General features: G+C 39.4%; 1 long non-coding RNA gene and 1 pseudogene across 1 annotated transcript; both read right to left on the bottom strand.

Annotated features, from left to right (window-relative positions):
- Positions 1-430: 430 nt before the first annotated feature.
- On the bottom strand, positions 431-3,418 carry LOC148563421 (uncharacterized; annotated as a pseudogene).
- A 393-nt stretch (positions 3,419-3,811) lies between these two features.
- LOC148563420 (uncharacterized) lies at positions 3,812-15,565 on the bottom strand. The gene is made up of 4 exons (XR_015883280.1): positions 15,486-15,565; positions 15,299-15,351; positions 3,985-4,037; positions 3,812-3,855 (listed from the first exon to the last, which is right to left on the bottom strand). It is a non-coding gene; the product is annotated as an uncharacterized LOC148563420 (long non-coding RNA).
- Between the last annotated feature and the right edge of the window lie 344 nt (positions 15,566-15,909).

The raw sequence follows: 15,909 nt of genomic DNA, 5'->3' as shown, positions 1-15,909 counted from the left end.
ATACAACCTTATTGGTAGAGAAATCGGAACCTTTAGTTCTTGTAGGATTTTCTCTACCCATAGTGCTTCACATATTCCATGAGTCACTGCTCTAAACTCAGCTTCTGCACTACTTCGTGCCACAACACTCTGCTTTTTACTCCTCCAACTAACCAGGTTCCCTCCAACAAAGGTGCAATACCCAGATGTTGACCTTCTATCCATGACATTCCCAGCCCCATCTGCATCTGTATAGGCTTCTACTTGAAGATGTCCATAGTTTTTGTAGAGTAACCCTTTTCCCAGGCGACCCCTTCAAGTACCTTAGGATTCTAAAGACAGCATCCATGTGTTCTCGGCCAGGTGAATGCATAAACTGGCTTATCATGCTCACAGCAAAGGCTATATCTGAGCATGTATGGGATAAATAGATTAGCCTCCCCACTAACCACTAATATCTCCCTTTGTCCATTACATTTTCTGGTTCAGCTGGCTTCAATTTTAAGTTAGGCTCTATATGTGTTTCAACAGTTTTACAACCAAGTAATCCCATCTCTTTTAAAAGATCTAGGATGTACTTTTGTTGGTTCATAAAAAGGCCTTCCTTAGACCTTGCAAATTCAATTCCAAGGAAGTATTTTAATGAGCCAAGTTCTTTGATTTCAAAAGCTTTGGCAAGCTTTTCTTTCAAGTTTTTTAGCTCCAAGCTATCATCATCTGTTAGAATAATGTCATCCGCATATACAATTAAGATGGTAGTTTTATTAACTGCTGAATGTTTATAGAAAAGTGTATGGTCAGCTTGGCTTTGAGTATAACCAAGTCCCTTCACCACCATTCCAAGTCGTTCAAACCAAGATCTTGGGGATTGTTTCAATCCATAGGGAGATTTCTTTAGTTTGCACACTTTATTTCTCCCTAGTTCAGCCTCAAATCCAGGTGGAAGTTTCATGAACACCTCTTCATCTAGCTCCCCATTCAGGAAAGCATTCTTTACATCCAATTGATGTAAAGGCCAATTGTAATTCGAAGCAAGAAATAAGAGAATCCGCACAGAGTTGAGTTTAGCAACTGGAGCAAAGGTCTCTCGATAATCTACTCCATAGGTTTGTGTAAATCCCCTGGATACTAACCTAGCCTTATACCTCTCTATGCTTCCATCAGTATTGCACTTGATGTTGAAAACCCACCTGCAACCAACCAATTTTGTATTCTGTGGCAGATCTACAATCTCCTAAGTTTCATTCTTCTTGAGTGCATGTCAATCTTCCATCACTGCTAATTTTCAATTGGGATCATCTAGTGCTTCCTCTATATTCCTAGGCTCAAACAGATTTGTAATTTTAGAAGTAAAAGCTCGATGTTTTTTAGAGAGATTTTGGTAAGAGACATAATTGGAAATAGGATGGTTGGTGCTAGTTTTGAGTACCTTTTTGGTGCAGGTTCTGGTTTCTTTCCTAAGGGCTATTGGCAAATTATTATTAAAAGTAGCAATTTTAGATTTACCTGGAAGATCCTCAGGTACTACAGTTGGGCCGTCTTCTGGGGTTTCAGATTGGGTTGGTACAGAGATGATGGGCTGGTCTCTATTCTTCTTGGGATATTTTCGAACATAACATCGAAGCTCCTTTTTTGATTGTGGTATTTCTTTTTCTGTTTGTGTTCCAACTAATTCTGGCACAATTTCAGAATTGATTTCCACATCTTTTTTGGCAATTATTTTATAATTTGTTTGATCAATGAAAGTTGTATCCTCAATATGTAAGATAGGAGTGGGTAAAGGTTCATGCAAAAAATTTTCTTCACTTAGACTCTCCCTCTGAAGAAATTTTTTCTGAAAAAATATTTCATGTTGCAAAAAAGTAACATCCATGCTTACATGACATTTCTTTGTGTGTGGATTGAAACATTTATAACCCTTTTGAGTTGGAGAATAGCCAATAAAAATGCATTTTTCTGCCCTTGGATCAAGTTTACTTCGAGGTGAAGGTGTATGAATTTTATCTTCAAAATGATAGAGCCCGTCCATCATCTTAGCACTGCCAATCATCTTCCCTGAGGTCCGGTCCTGAAAAATACCATGAGTGTCAAAGAATGTCACAGCACAATTGGAATCCTTGCAGATTTTACTAATAGAGAGAAGATTACAAGAAAGCTTTGGTACATGTAGGACATTTCTTAGGTCAATATTTTTGGACATTTTAATTGTACTTTTTCCAGCAATGGATGAAAAACTACCATCAACAACTCTAATTTTCTCATTTTCAAAAGAAGGAGAATAAGTTTTAAATAAAGGAGAGAGGCTGGTCATATGGTCAGATGCACCTGAATTGACAATCCATGGTGCATTCAAGTTTGAGGTGCAGTTAAGGGACATAGGAATACTAAAATTAGCTGTTTGAGCCAAAGAACCACTAGGAGTACTAGATACAGAACTGGAATTTAATAGCCTTATGAGCTGCTCAACCTGTTCCTTACTTAAGGATGGTTTTTCAGCCTCATGGGAAGTTGGGATAGAACGTATTTTAGGACCAGGTTTGCTGCCTTTAAGATGTGCTGGTTTTCCATGAATCTTCCAGCAGTTTTCTCGGGTGTGACGAGGTTTATTGCAGTGGTCACACCAAAGATTGGAGGGATGCTTTTGATTTGATGAACTTTTAAGTGCAGCAGGTGCCACTAAGAGTGCATTAGACTCCAAAGAAGTCTGTTCAGTCTTGTCTTTCCCCATCATCATAGCTCTACGAGTTTCTTCTCTTCTAACCTCAGCAAAAACTTCTCCAATTGAGGGTAGGATTGCTCTTCCAATAATTCTGTCACGAACTTCATCTAGCTCTACATTGAGGCCTGCAAGAAATTGAAATATCCTTCCTTCTTCCACTGTTTGTTGGTGGTGTTTGGTATCAGCGGCTGAAATCCACTTATAGTTATTGAAGTGGTCAAGGTCCTGCCACACCCGCTTCAATGTGTGGAAATATTTGGTGACATTGTCACTCCCGTGTTGAATTTCTCTAGCTTTTAGAGTAAGTTCATAAATCTGGGATTTATTTCCAAGATCAGAGTACATCTCCTTGACACTATCCCACAATTCTTTGGCAGTGGTATAGTACATATAGTTACTACTAATATCCTCCTCCATTGAGTTCACCAGCCATGTCATCACCATGGAATTTTCGGTATCCCACACATTATATTGTGTGTCAATGACGTTAGGCTGGCTTCACTCACCAGTGAGATATCCAATCTTCCCTCTTCCACGAATGTACATCTAAACTGATTGAGACCACCTAAGGTAGTTTGACCCATTGAGTCAAAATGTGGTGATCTGAACCGAATGGGAGTCACGACTAACTAGTACCTGTTGCTCAAATTTTAAATCTGATGGAGTAGGAGTGATGTTCTCCTTTTGTTCATGATTAATGACTGAGGAACTGTCAGCCATATCTATAAATCAGAGGCACAGTGCAGAGATTCTGCTCTGATATCAACTTGAAGTGTCTGAATATTATGTATATTCAAATGTACAGGAAATTATCTCTTTATAGAGGAATTATAGAAATAGAAATAACTAGAAAATGAGAAAAATACTAGCCTAAAATAAAGAAAGATTTCTAATCATAAAATCCCTAAAAATAAGCTAAACTAAAATCGGAAAGGATATTATAATTAATTCTATTTACAGAAAAGATTCATGAAATAAATTAGGAATTTGATTTTGATTTGATCTAGTCAACAGAAAGATTGTAATTTGGATTGAGAAACTTAATGTTTCCATGTATAGTTATAGAAATTTATAACATACATAATTATTACCTTAAGTTCCTCTGGTATTGTCGTGTTGACCATGTTGATTGCTGAGTAACCTTGTTGTAATAATACCTAAAAGAAATCATGGTCAAAATATAGATCATAAGTAAAATTTTACAAATACGTGCCACAGAAAGTTCTCCGAAAAAAGTAGCAGAAAAATAGACTTAATAAAATTATACAACAAGGGATAAAATGCACTTTCTTCCATCTGAAGATGTGAATTCTTTCCAAACAGTTGATGCATCAGCCCTCTGTCAAATCCAGCAAAGTTAGAGATATTTGCAAATGCTAACCATAAACCATCCACAACAGATTATCATATCAAGGTAATAAATTAAACACATGCTACTGTTAGAAACTAGAGGCATCAATTAAACAAATCAAGGATCGAAGATAAAATGCCTGGAGAATACTGTAAGATGACAACATTGCCAGTATTAAGAGTTATAATATAAAATGCATAAAAGCAAAGCAAAACTTTTGACATGCTCATGCCTAAATACATAATCATACATGACTGCAATTAAAAAAACGTTAAACTAGATCACAAAATGGGAAACGAGATACATAAACAAATTAAAGAGGAGTTGGAAGTGGTAAAACAACAATAAAATAAACCCATAAATGTTTTATACTTATTTTATTTTTTTGTACATGTAGGAAGAGCCAAAGAAACTTACTGGTGCACAAAATTGTTACTCTCTTACAATTTCGCACACATGACCAGCAAGTGCACTGGGTCGTCCAAGTAATACCTTACGTGAGTAAGGGTCGAATCCCACGGAGATTGTTGATTTGAAGCAATCTATGGTTATCTTGTAAATCTTAGTCAGGAAGTCAATTATATTTATCAATTGAATTGTGAATAACCAGTAGAGCATAAATTAAAAGTTACTTGTTGTGCAGTAATGGAGAATATGTTGGAGTTTTGGAGATGCTTTGTCTTCTGAATCTCTGCTTTCCTCTGTCTTCTTGTTCACGCACGCACGTCCCCCTATGGCAAGCTGTGTGTTGGTGGATCACCGTTGTCAATGGCTACCTTCCATCCTTCCAGTGAAAACTACGCTCACGTGCTCTGTCACAGCACGGCTAATCACCGGTTGGTTCTCGATCCGGTTGGAATAGGATTTACTATCCTTTTGCATCTGTCACTAACGCCCAGCCTTCAGAAGTTTGAAGCTCGTCACAGTCATTCAATCCTTGAATCCTACTCGGAATACCACGGACAAGGTTTAGACTTTCCGGATTCTCATGAATGCCGCCATCAGTTCTAGCTTATACCACGGAGATTCTGATTAGAGAATCTAAGAGATACTCATTCAATCGGATATAGAACGGAGGTGGTTGTCAGGCACACGTTCATGGTTTGAGGAAGGTGATGAATGTCACTGATCATCACCTTCATCACAGTTAAGCGCGAATGAACATCTTAGATAGGAACAAGCGTGTTTGAATAGAAAACAGAAATACTTGCATTAATTCATCGAGACACAGCAGAGCTCCTCACCCCCAACAATGGGGTTTAGAGACTCATGCCGTCAGAAAATACAAAGTTTACATCTGAAATGTCATGAGATACAAAATAAGTCTCTAAAAGTCGTTTAAATACTAAACCAGTAGCCTAGGGTTACAAAATATGAGTGGACTATGATGGATGATGCAGAGATCCACTTCTGGGGCCCACTTGGTGTGCTGGGGCCCACTTGGTGTGTGCTGGGGCTGAGACTTTAAGCAATTCACGTGCAGAGGCCATTTGTGGAGTTGAACGCCAGTTTTTGATCCTTTTCTGGCGCTGGACGCCAGAATTGGGCAGAGGACTGGCGTTGAACGCCAGTTTACGTCGTCTATTCTTGTGCAAAGTATGGACTATTATATATTTCTGGAAAGCCCTGGATGTCTACTTTCCAACGCAATTGGAAGCACGCCATTTCGAGTTCTGTAGCTCCAGAAAATCCACTTTGAGTGCAAGGAGGTCAGAATCCAACAGCATCAGCAGTCCTTTTTCAGCCTGAATCAGATTTTTGCTCAGCTCCTTCAATTTCAGCCAGAAAAATACCTGAAATTACAGAAAAACACACAACTCATATTAAAGTCCAGAAATATGAATTTTTCCTAAAAACTACTGGAAATAAACTAAAAACTAACTAAAACATACTCAAAACTATATGAAATTATCCCCAAAAAGCTTATAAAATATCCGCTCATCACAACACCAAACTTAAACTGTTGCTTGTCCTCAAGCAACTAGACAAATAAAATAGAAGACTAATAGGTTGAGAAGCAATAATATCTCAGAGTTTTTGAATGAAGCTCAGATTCTAATTAGATGAGCGGGGCTAGTAGCTTTTTGCTTCTGAACAGTTTTGGCATCTCACTTTATCCATTGAAGCTCAGAGTGATTGGCATCTATAGGAACTCAGAATTTAGATAGTGTTATTGATTTTCTTGGTTCAGTGTGATGATTCTTGAACACAGCTTTTTTATGAGTCTTGGCCGTGGCCCTAAGCACTTTGTTTTCCAGTATTATCACCGGATACATAAATGCCACAGACACATAACTGGGTGAACCTTTTCAGATTGTGACTCAGCTTTGCTAAAGTCCCCAATTAGAGGTGTCCAGAGTTCTTAAGCACACTCTTCTTTTTGCTTTGGACCTTGACTTTAACCGCTCAGTCTCAAGTTTTCACTTGACACCTACACGCCACAAGCACATGGTTAGGGACAGCTTGGTTTAGCCGCTCAGACCAGGATTTTATTCCTTTAGGCCCTCCTATCCACTGATGCTCAAAGCCTTGGGATCCTTTTTATTTGCCCTTGCCTTTTGGTTTTAAGAGCTTTTGGCTTTTTTTTTTTCTGCAAGCTTTGTTCTTTGCTGCTTTTTCTTGCTTCAAGAATCATTTTTATGATTTTTCAGATTATCAATAACATGTCTCATGTTCATTGTTCTTTCAAGAGCCAACATATTTAACAGTCTTAAACAACAAATTCAAAAGACATATGCACTGTTCAAGCATTCATTCAGAAGACAGAAAGCATTGCCACCACATGTAACTAATTAGAATTTCTCTTATTAAAAGCTCGAAATTTTATTGCCTCTTATTCAAAAGATCTACTATTTTATTCATGTTTAATGATGATGAGAAAAATAGACTATAACTTAATTGGAGATAAAATCAAAATAGATACTAATTACTATTATATGACTCCTAAGGTAAAACTAAAATAAGAACAATTATCACAGAGTTAAGGCTAAGATTAGAACTCAACAACCTTGAGGTTTGGAAGTGGATGTTCCTCTAGTCTGTGAGGTGCTTGGTCCTTGCTTCTTGGAGTGGGTTGTTTTCCTTTAGGGGCCATGATCTTAGTGATCACGGATAAGCACACCAAACTTAGAGCTTTGCTTGTCCTCAAGCAAAAGAAAAGAAAGGAGATGGGTAGAAGGAGAGCTCCTCCTCACCATCCTGGCGTTTGAACGCCCAAACACTGTCTGTTTTGGGTGTTCAACGCCCAAATGCTGCTCTCCTGGGTGTTCAACGCCCAGTTGTTGCCCTTTTCTGGCGTTTGAACGCCAGATAGCTATCCTTACTGGCATTCAGCGCCCACTGGATGCCCATTTTGGGCGCTGAACGCCCAAAATGCCCCTTTACTGGCGTCTTCTTGCCGTTGAGCTCTTTTTCTCTGTTTTGTGTGCAAATTCCTTCTGTAACCCTGTAAACTTATGCAATTGATTCTTTATCTTAGTGTCAGTAAACTTTATATAAACAAATAAAAAAGAAAAATAGGGCAAAATGCTTAGAGGATTGTTGCCCCATGGCTGGGTTGCCTCCCAGCAAGCACTTCTTTATTGTCTTTAGCTGGACCTTGCTGAGCTTTTTAATCTAGCTTCAGCCTTGAGCATTCTTGCTCAATGTTGCCTTCAAGATAATGCTTGATTCTCTGTCCATTGACAATGAACTTCTTATCAGAATCAATATCTTGAAGCTCCACATAACCATATGGTGACACACTTGTAATCACGTATGGTCCTTTCCACCGGGATTTCAGTTTCCCGGGGAATAGCCTGAGTCTAGAGTTAAACAACAGGACCTTTTGTCCTGGTTCAAAGATTCTAGATGACAGCTTCTTGTCATGCCATTTTTTTTATTTTTCTTTATAAAGCTTGGCATTTTCGAAAGCTGTGAATCTGAATTCCTCTAGCTCATTTAGCTGGAGTAATTGTTTTTCTCCTGCTAATTTGGCATCAAAGTTTAGGAATCTGGTTGCCCAGTAGGCCTTATGTTCCAGTTCCACGGGCAAGTGGCATGCCTTACCATACACGAGTTGGTATGGAGAGGTCCCTATAGGGGTCTTGAATGCTGTTCTGTAAGCCCACAGAGCATCATCCAAGCTCCTTGCCCAATCCTTTCTTCGGGTATTTACTGTCCGTTCCAGGATTCTCTTTAATTCTCTGTTAGAGACTTCAGCCTGCCCATTGGTTTGTGGATGATATGGAGTGGCCACCTTGTGGCGAATTCCATACCTAACCATGGCAGAGTAAAGCTGTTTATTGCAGAAGTGAGTGCCCCCATCACTGATTAACACTCTAGGGACACCAAACCTGCTAAAGATATGTTTCTGGAGGAACTTCAGCACTGTTTTAGTATCATTGGTGGGTGTGGCAATAGCCTCAACCCATTTTGATACATAGTCAACTGCCACCAGAATATAAGTGTTTGAGTATGATGGTGGGAAAGGTCCCATGAAGTCAATTCCCCATACATCAAACAACTCTATTTCCAAGATTCCTTGTTGAGGCATGGCGTAACCATGAGGCAGATTACCAGCTCTTTGGCAACTGTCACAATTACGTACAAACTCTCGGGAATCTTTATAGAGTGTGGGCCAATAGAAGCCACATTGGAGGACCTTGGTGGCTGTTCGCTCACCTCCGAAATGGCCTCCATATTGAGATCCGTGGCAATGCCATAGGATTCTCTGTGCTTCCTCTCTGGGGACACACCTACGGATAATTCCGTCTGCACATCTCTTAAAGAGATAGGGTTCATCCCACAAGTAGTACTTTGCATCAGTAACTAATTTCTTCTTTTGTATTCTATTGTACTCCTTGGGTATGAACCTTGCAGCTTTATAGTTTGCAATATCAGCAAACTATGGTGCTTCCTGAATGGCAAATAGATGCTCATCAGGGAACGTCTCAGAGATCTCAAGAAAGGGGAGGGACGTCCCTTTCACTGGCTCTATCCGGGACAGATGATCAGCCACTTGGTTCTCTGTCCCTTTTCTGTCTCTTATTTCTATATCAAACTCTTGCAGAAGCAATACCCATCTGATGAGCCTGGGTTTTGAATCCTGCTTTGTGAGTAGATATTTAAGAGCAGCATGGTCAGTATACACAATCACTTTTGATCCTACTAAGTATGATCTGAACTTGTCAATGGCGTAAACCACTGCAAGTAGTTCTTTTTCTGTGGTTGTGTAATTTTTCTGGGCATCATTTAAAACGCGACTGGCATAATAAATGACATGCAGAAGCTTGTCATGCCTCTGTCCCAATACTGCACCAATGGCATGATCACTGGCATCACACATTAACTCAAATGGCAATGTCCAGTCTGGTGCAGAAATGACTGGTGCTGTGACCAGCTTAGCTTTCAGCGTTTCAAACGCCTGCAGGCATGCTGTGTCAAACACAAATGGTGTGTCAGCAGCTAGCAGATTGCTTAGAGGTTTTGCGATTTTTGAAAAATCCTTTATAAACCTCCTATAGAATCCTGCATGCCCCAGAAAGCTTCTGATTGCCTTAACATTGGCAGGTGGTGGTAATTTTTCAATTACCTCTATTTTTGCTTGATCCACCTCTATTCCCTTGTTTGAGATTTTATGCCCAAGAACAATTCCTTCAGTCACCATGAAGTGACACTTTTCCCAGTTTAAAACTAGGTTGGTTTCTTGGCATCTTTTCAGAACAAGTTTCAGGTGATCAAGACAGGAGCTGAATGAGTCTCCATATACTGAGAAATCATCCATGAAGACTTCCAGAAATTTTTCCACCATGTCAGAGAAAATAGAGAGCATGCATCTCTGGAAGGTTGCAGGTGCATTGCATAGCCCAAAGGGCATCCTTCTATAAGCAAACACTCCGGATGGACATGTGAATGCTGTTTTCTCTTGATCTTGGGGATCTACTGCAATCTGGTTATAGCTTGAGTAGCCATCCAAAAAGCAGTAATAATCATGACCTGCTAGTCTCTCTAGCATCTGGTCTATGAATGGTAAAGGAAAATGATCCTTTCTGGTGGCTGTATTGAGCCTTCTGTAGTCAATACACATGCGCCACCCTGTAACTGTTCTTGTAGGAACCAGTTCATTTTTTTCATTATGAATCACTGTCATGCCTCCCTTTTTTGGGACGACTTGAACAGGGCTCACCCAGGGGCTGTCAGAAATAGGATAAATAATCCCAGCCTCCAGTAATTTGGTGACCTCTTTCTGCACCACTTCCTTCATGGCTGGATTTAGCCGCCTCTGTGGTTGAACCACTGGTTTGGCATTATCCTCCAATAGGATTTTGTGCATGCATCTAGCTGGGCTTATGCCCTTAAGGTCACCTATGGACCACCCAAGAGCTGTCTTGTGTGTCCTTAGCACTTGAATAAGTGCTTCCTCTTCCTGTGAATTTAAAGCAGAGCTTATGATCACTGGAAAAGTGTCACCTTCTCCTAGAAATGCATATTTCAAGGATGGTGGCAGTGGCTTGAGCTCTGGTTTAGGAGGTTTTTCCTCTTTCAGAAGAAAGTTCAGAGGCTCTTTCATGTCCCCTGAATCCTCCAAATCAGGCTGAACATCTTTAAAGATGTCTTCCAACTCTGATTCGAGACTCTCAGCCATGTTGATCTCTTCTACCAAAGAGTCAATAAGGTCAACTTTCATGCAGTCTGTTGATGTGTCTGGATGCTGCATGGCTTTGACAGCGTTCAACTTGAACTCGTCATCGTTGACTCTCAGGGTTATTTCCCCCTGTTGGACGTCAATGAGGGATCGTCCAGTTGCTAGGAAGGGTCTTCCTAGAATGAGAGTAGCACTCTTGTGCTCCTCTATTTCCAGCACAACAAAGTCAGTGGGAAAGGCGAATGGCCCAACTCTGACAATCATGTCCTCAATCACGCCTGATGGGTATTTAGTGGAACCATCAGCAAGTTGGAGACATATCCGGGTTGGTTTAACTTCTTCAGTTAAGCCAAGCTTCCTGATAGTGGATGCAGGTATCAGGTTGATGCTTGCCCCAAGATCACATAAAGCTGTCTTGGTGCAATCACCTTCTAATATGCATGGTATCAGAAAACTCCCAGGATCTTTAAGCTTTTCAGGAAAGCTTTTCAGAATGACTGCACTGCATTCTTCAGTGAGGAGAACTCTTTCTGTTTCTCTCCACTCCTTTTTATGACTCAAGATCTCTTTCATGAACTTGGCATAAGAAGGTATTTGCTCAAGTGCCTCTGCAAAAGGAATCTTTATTTCAAGAGTCCTTAGATAATCTGCAAAGCGAGCAAATTGCTTATCCTGCTCCTCTTTCCGGAGTTTTTGAGGATAAGGTATCTTGGCTTTATATTCCTCAACCTTAGTGGTTAAAGAAGCCTTTTTAGAGGGGTTGTTATCAGCACTTGTGTGTGTCTGATCCCTCACTGGCAATTGAGTACCAGAGTCAGAGGCTGGAGTGACGTTAGATGCCAACTCACTGTCTGTTCCTGGCGCCTGAACGCCAGAAATGTGCCCCTGTTGGGCGTTCAGCGCTGGATTCTGCCCCATTTGGGCGTTCAGCGCCAGATTCTTGCCCATTTCTGGCATTGAACGCCAATCCTGCCTTGTTTCTGGCGCTGAACGCCAGTTTTGGGCATGGTCTGGGCGTTCAGCGCCAGCCTTCCACCCATTTTCTGGTGTTTTAGTGCCAGAATTATTTTTCCCTGGGCTCTTACTGTCCTCAGGGGAATATTTGGTGGGTTGCTCATTTCTTGAATTTTTGATGCCTTGAGGTGGGGCATTTAATGTTTTCCCACTTCTTAATTGAACTGCTTGGCATTCTTCTGCTATTTGCTTTGATAGCTGCTGCTTTGTTTGCTTAAACTGTTCTTCCATATGTATATTAGCTATCCTTGTCTCCTGTAACCTGTCTTTGAATTCAGCTAGCTACTTTGTTAGAAAATCTAATTGCTGATTGAATTCAGCAGCTTGTTTTACAGTACTGAGTTCAGCAGTTACTGTTTTAACCTCTTCATTCATGGAAGGGTTGCTGCTTAGATACAGATGCTGATTCCTGGCAACTGTATCAATGAGCTCTTGAGCTTCTTCAATTGTCTTTCTCATATGGATAGATCCACCAGCTGAGTAATCTAAAGACATCTGAGCTCCTTCTGCAAGCCCATAGTAGAAGATGTCTAACTGAACCCACTCTGAAAACATTTCAGAGGGGCATTTTCGTAGCATCTCTCTATATCTCTCCCAGGCATCATAAAGAGATTCATTATCTCCTTGTTTAAAGCCTTGGATGTCCAGCCTTAGCTGTGTCATCCTTTTTGGAGGGAAATATTGATTCAGGAATTTTTCTGTCAGCTGTTTCCATGTTCTTATGCTGGCCTTAGGTTGGTTATTTAACCACCTTTTAGCTTGATCTTTTACAGCAAATGGAAACAGTAATAGTCTGTAGACATCCTGATCTATTTCCTTATCATGTACTGTGTCAGCAATTTGTAAAAATTGTGCCAGAAACTCTGTAGGTTCTTCCTGTGGAAGACCGGAATACTGGCAACTTTGCTGCACCATGATAATGAGCTGAGGATTCAACTCAAAGCTACTAACTCCAATGGAGGGTATGCATATGCTACTCCAATACGAAGCAGTAGAGGGGTTAGAATATGACCCCAAAGTCCTCCTGGACTGTCCATCTCCACTTATGTCCATGATGGATCTATGGATATAACTTGGACTGATTTACCTTTTTATTTATTTTATTTTATAAGAAGTAAATACTTAAATAAAATAAAATAACTAAAAAGAATTTGAATTTTGAAGTAAAAAATTTTTTTTTTTCGTAAAAAAAAATTAAAAATAATTAGTTAAAAAAAACGAAATTTTTGAAAAAGAGGGAAGATATTTTCGAAAATTAGAGAGAGAGAGTTAGTTAGGTAGTTTTGAAAAAGTTAAGAAACAAACAAAAAGTTAGTTAGTTAGTTGAAACAAATTTTGAAAAGATAAGAAGTTAGGAAGTTAGAAGAGATATTTTGAAAAGATATTTTTTTGAATTTAGTGAGGAGAGAGAAAAACAATAAGATAGTACAAGATTTAAAATTTTTAGATCTAATGCTCCTTGTTTTCGAAAAATTTGGAGGGAAAACACCAAGGAACACCAAACTTAAAAATTTTAAGATCAAGACACAAGGAAACTCAAGAACACTTTGAAGACTCACAAGAACACAAGAACATGAAGGAAGAACACCAAACTTAAAATTTTTAGAAAACCAAACCAAAATTTTCGAAAATCAAAGGGGAATCAACAAGAAAACACCAAACTTAAAGTTTGGCACAAGATTTAATAGAAAAAATATTTTTGAAAAAGAAGGTTTTGAAAAGAGTATAAAAGATTCTAACCCAATCAAATTAATGCTCTAGCCAAATGAGTTATGGGACCTTCAAAAAATTTTAAGAAAGATTATTTTTGAAAACACCAAACTTAAAGTTTGGCACAGGATTTAATAGAAAAATTATTTTTGAAAAAGGTTTTTTTTTAAAAAATATGATAGCCAATTATCATGAACATAAACACCACGTTCTAAATAACTGAGCTATAAGTTTAAAGTATTTTAACAAGGGGTAATTAATAAAAGACTCTAAACCAAAAAAAAAGAAAGATTTTTCCTAATCTAAGCAACAAAGTAATCCGTCAGTTGTTCAAACACGAACAATCCCCGGCAACGGCGCCAAAAACTTGGTGCACAAAATTGTTACTCTCTTACAATTTCGCACACATGACCAGCAAGTGCACTGGGTCGTCCAAGTAATACCTTACGTGAGTAAGGGTCGAATCCCACGGAGATTGTTGGTTTGAAGCAATCTATGGTTATCTTGTAAATCTTAGTCAGGAAGTCAATTATGTTTATCAATTGAATTGTGAATAACCAGTAGAGCATAAATTAAAAGTTACTTGTTGTGCAGTAATGGAGAATATGTTGGAGTTTTGGAGATGCTTTGTCTTCTGAATCTCTGCTTTCCTCTGTCTTCTTGTTCACGCACGCACGTCCCCCTATGGCAAGCTGTGTGTTGGTGGATCACCGTTGTCAATGGCTACCTTCCATCCTTCCAGTGAAAACTACGCTCACGTGCTTTGTCACAGCACGGCTAATCACCGGTTGGTTCTCGATCCGGTTGGAATAGGATTTACTATCCTTTTGCATCTGTCACTAACGCCCAACCTTCAGGAGTTTGAAGCTCGTCACAGTCATTCAATCCTTGAATCCTACTCGGAATACCACGGACAAGGTTTAGACTTTCCGGATTCTCATGAATGCCGCCATCAGTTCTAGCTTATACCACGGAGATTCTGATTAGAGAATCTAAGAGATACTCATTCAATCGGATATAGAACGGAGGTGGTTGTCAGGCACACGTTCATGGTTTGAGGAAGGTGATGAATGTCACTGATCATCACCTTCATCACAGTTAAGCGCGAATGAACATCTTAGATAGGAACAAGCGTGTTTGAATAGAAAACAGAAATACTTGCATTAATTCATCGAGACACAGCAGAGCTCCTCACCCCCAACAATGGGGTTTAGAGACTCATGCCGTCAGAAAATACAAAGTTTAGATCTGAAATGTCATGAGATACAAAATAAGTCTCTAAAAGTCGTTTAAATACTAAACCAGTAGCCTAGGGTTATAAAATATGAGTGGACTATGATGGATGATGCAGAGATCCACTTCTGGGGCCCACTTGGTGTGCTGGGGCCCACTTGGTGTGTGCTGGGGCTGAGACTTTAAGCAATTCACGTGCAGAGGCCATTTGTGGAGTTGAACGCCAGTTTTTGATCCTTTTCTGGCGCTGGACGCCAGAATTGGGCAGAGGACTGGCGTTGAATGCCAGTTTACGTCGTCTATTCTTGTGCAAAGTATGGACTATTATATATTGCTGGAAAGCCCTAGATGTCTACTTTCCAACGCAATTGGAAGCACGCCATTTCGAGTTCTGTAGCTCCAGAAAATCCACTTTGAGTGCAGGGAGGTCAGAATCCAACAGCATCAGCAGTCCTTTTTCAGCCTGAATCAGATTTTTGCTCAGCTCCTTCAATTTCAGCTAGAAAAATACCTGAAATTACAGAAAAACACACAACTCATAGTAAAGTCCAGAAATATGAATTTTTCCTAAAAACTACTGGAAATAAACTAAAAACTAACTAAAACATACTCAAAACTATATGAAATTATCCCCAAAAAGCTTATAAAATATCCGCTCATCACTTACAAAGGGAACAAATGATATCATTCACACATCCCATGTTGTTCACCCTTAAGCCACTGGAGGAAGGGGGTGTGAAGGGTACAGACAATAATCAATTAATGATAATTCAGATATACACCAATCTTGCATTTTAAGATTGTAAACCAAAACATAAAAAAAAAAGGGTTATAAATAGCAAACTATTGCCTACCTCGAGAAAGTGTAACCACCGCCTTCACAGTGACTATATAGAGCAGTTGCTAAAATTTCTCCTGACTTGCCATGATATCTACAAATCAGTGAAAGCACATGCACATAAAAGGATATTCACACCATAAAACTCTTTTGATGATTAAAATATTCAGATATGGTCAACGATTACATTAGAAACCAGTTTAATTGGCCACACAACATTTTCAAGCATGTCGAACATATATAAAAATGGCATTCAAATTGTGCCAGCATCAGCAATCATCCAAACAACTCACCTCAATAGGTGACGTCAGTTCCAATGGTTTCTCCTAACTAGATTGCCTTGTTCTCTTGTTGCAGTAATATCTGGTAAAGATGATCAAAGAACAAAAACTTCTTGTTATGATTCAAGATAATGCAAACTACATAAGCAATCCAAATGT

This window comes from Arachis ipaensis, chromosome B5, assembly GCF_059453495.1.
Source record: "Arachis ipaensis isolate K30076 ecotype BB chromosome B5, ASM5945349v1, whole genome shotgun sequence".
Classification (NCBI taxonomy): Eukaryota; Viridiplantae; Streptophyta; class Magnoliopsida; order Fabales; family Fabaceae; genus Arachis; species Arachis ipaensis.
The sequence above is the reverse complement of the archived record's forward strand: the minus strand, read 5'-3'. Positions and strand labels throughout refer to the sequence as shown.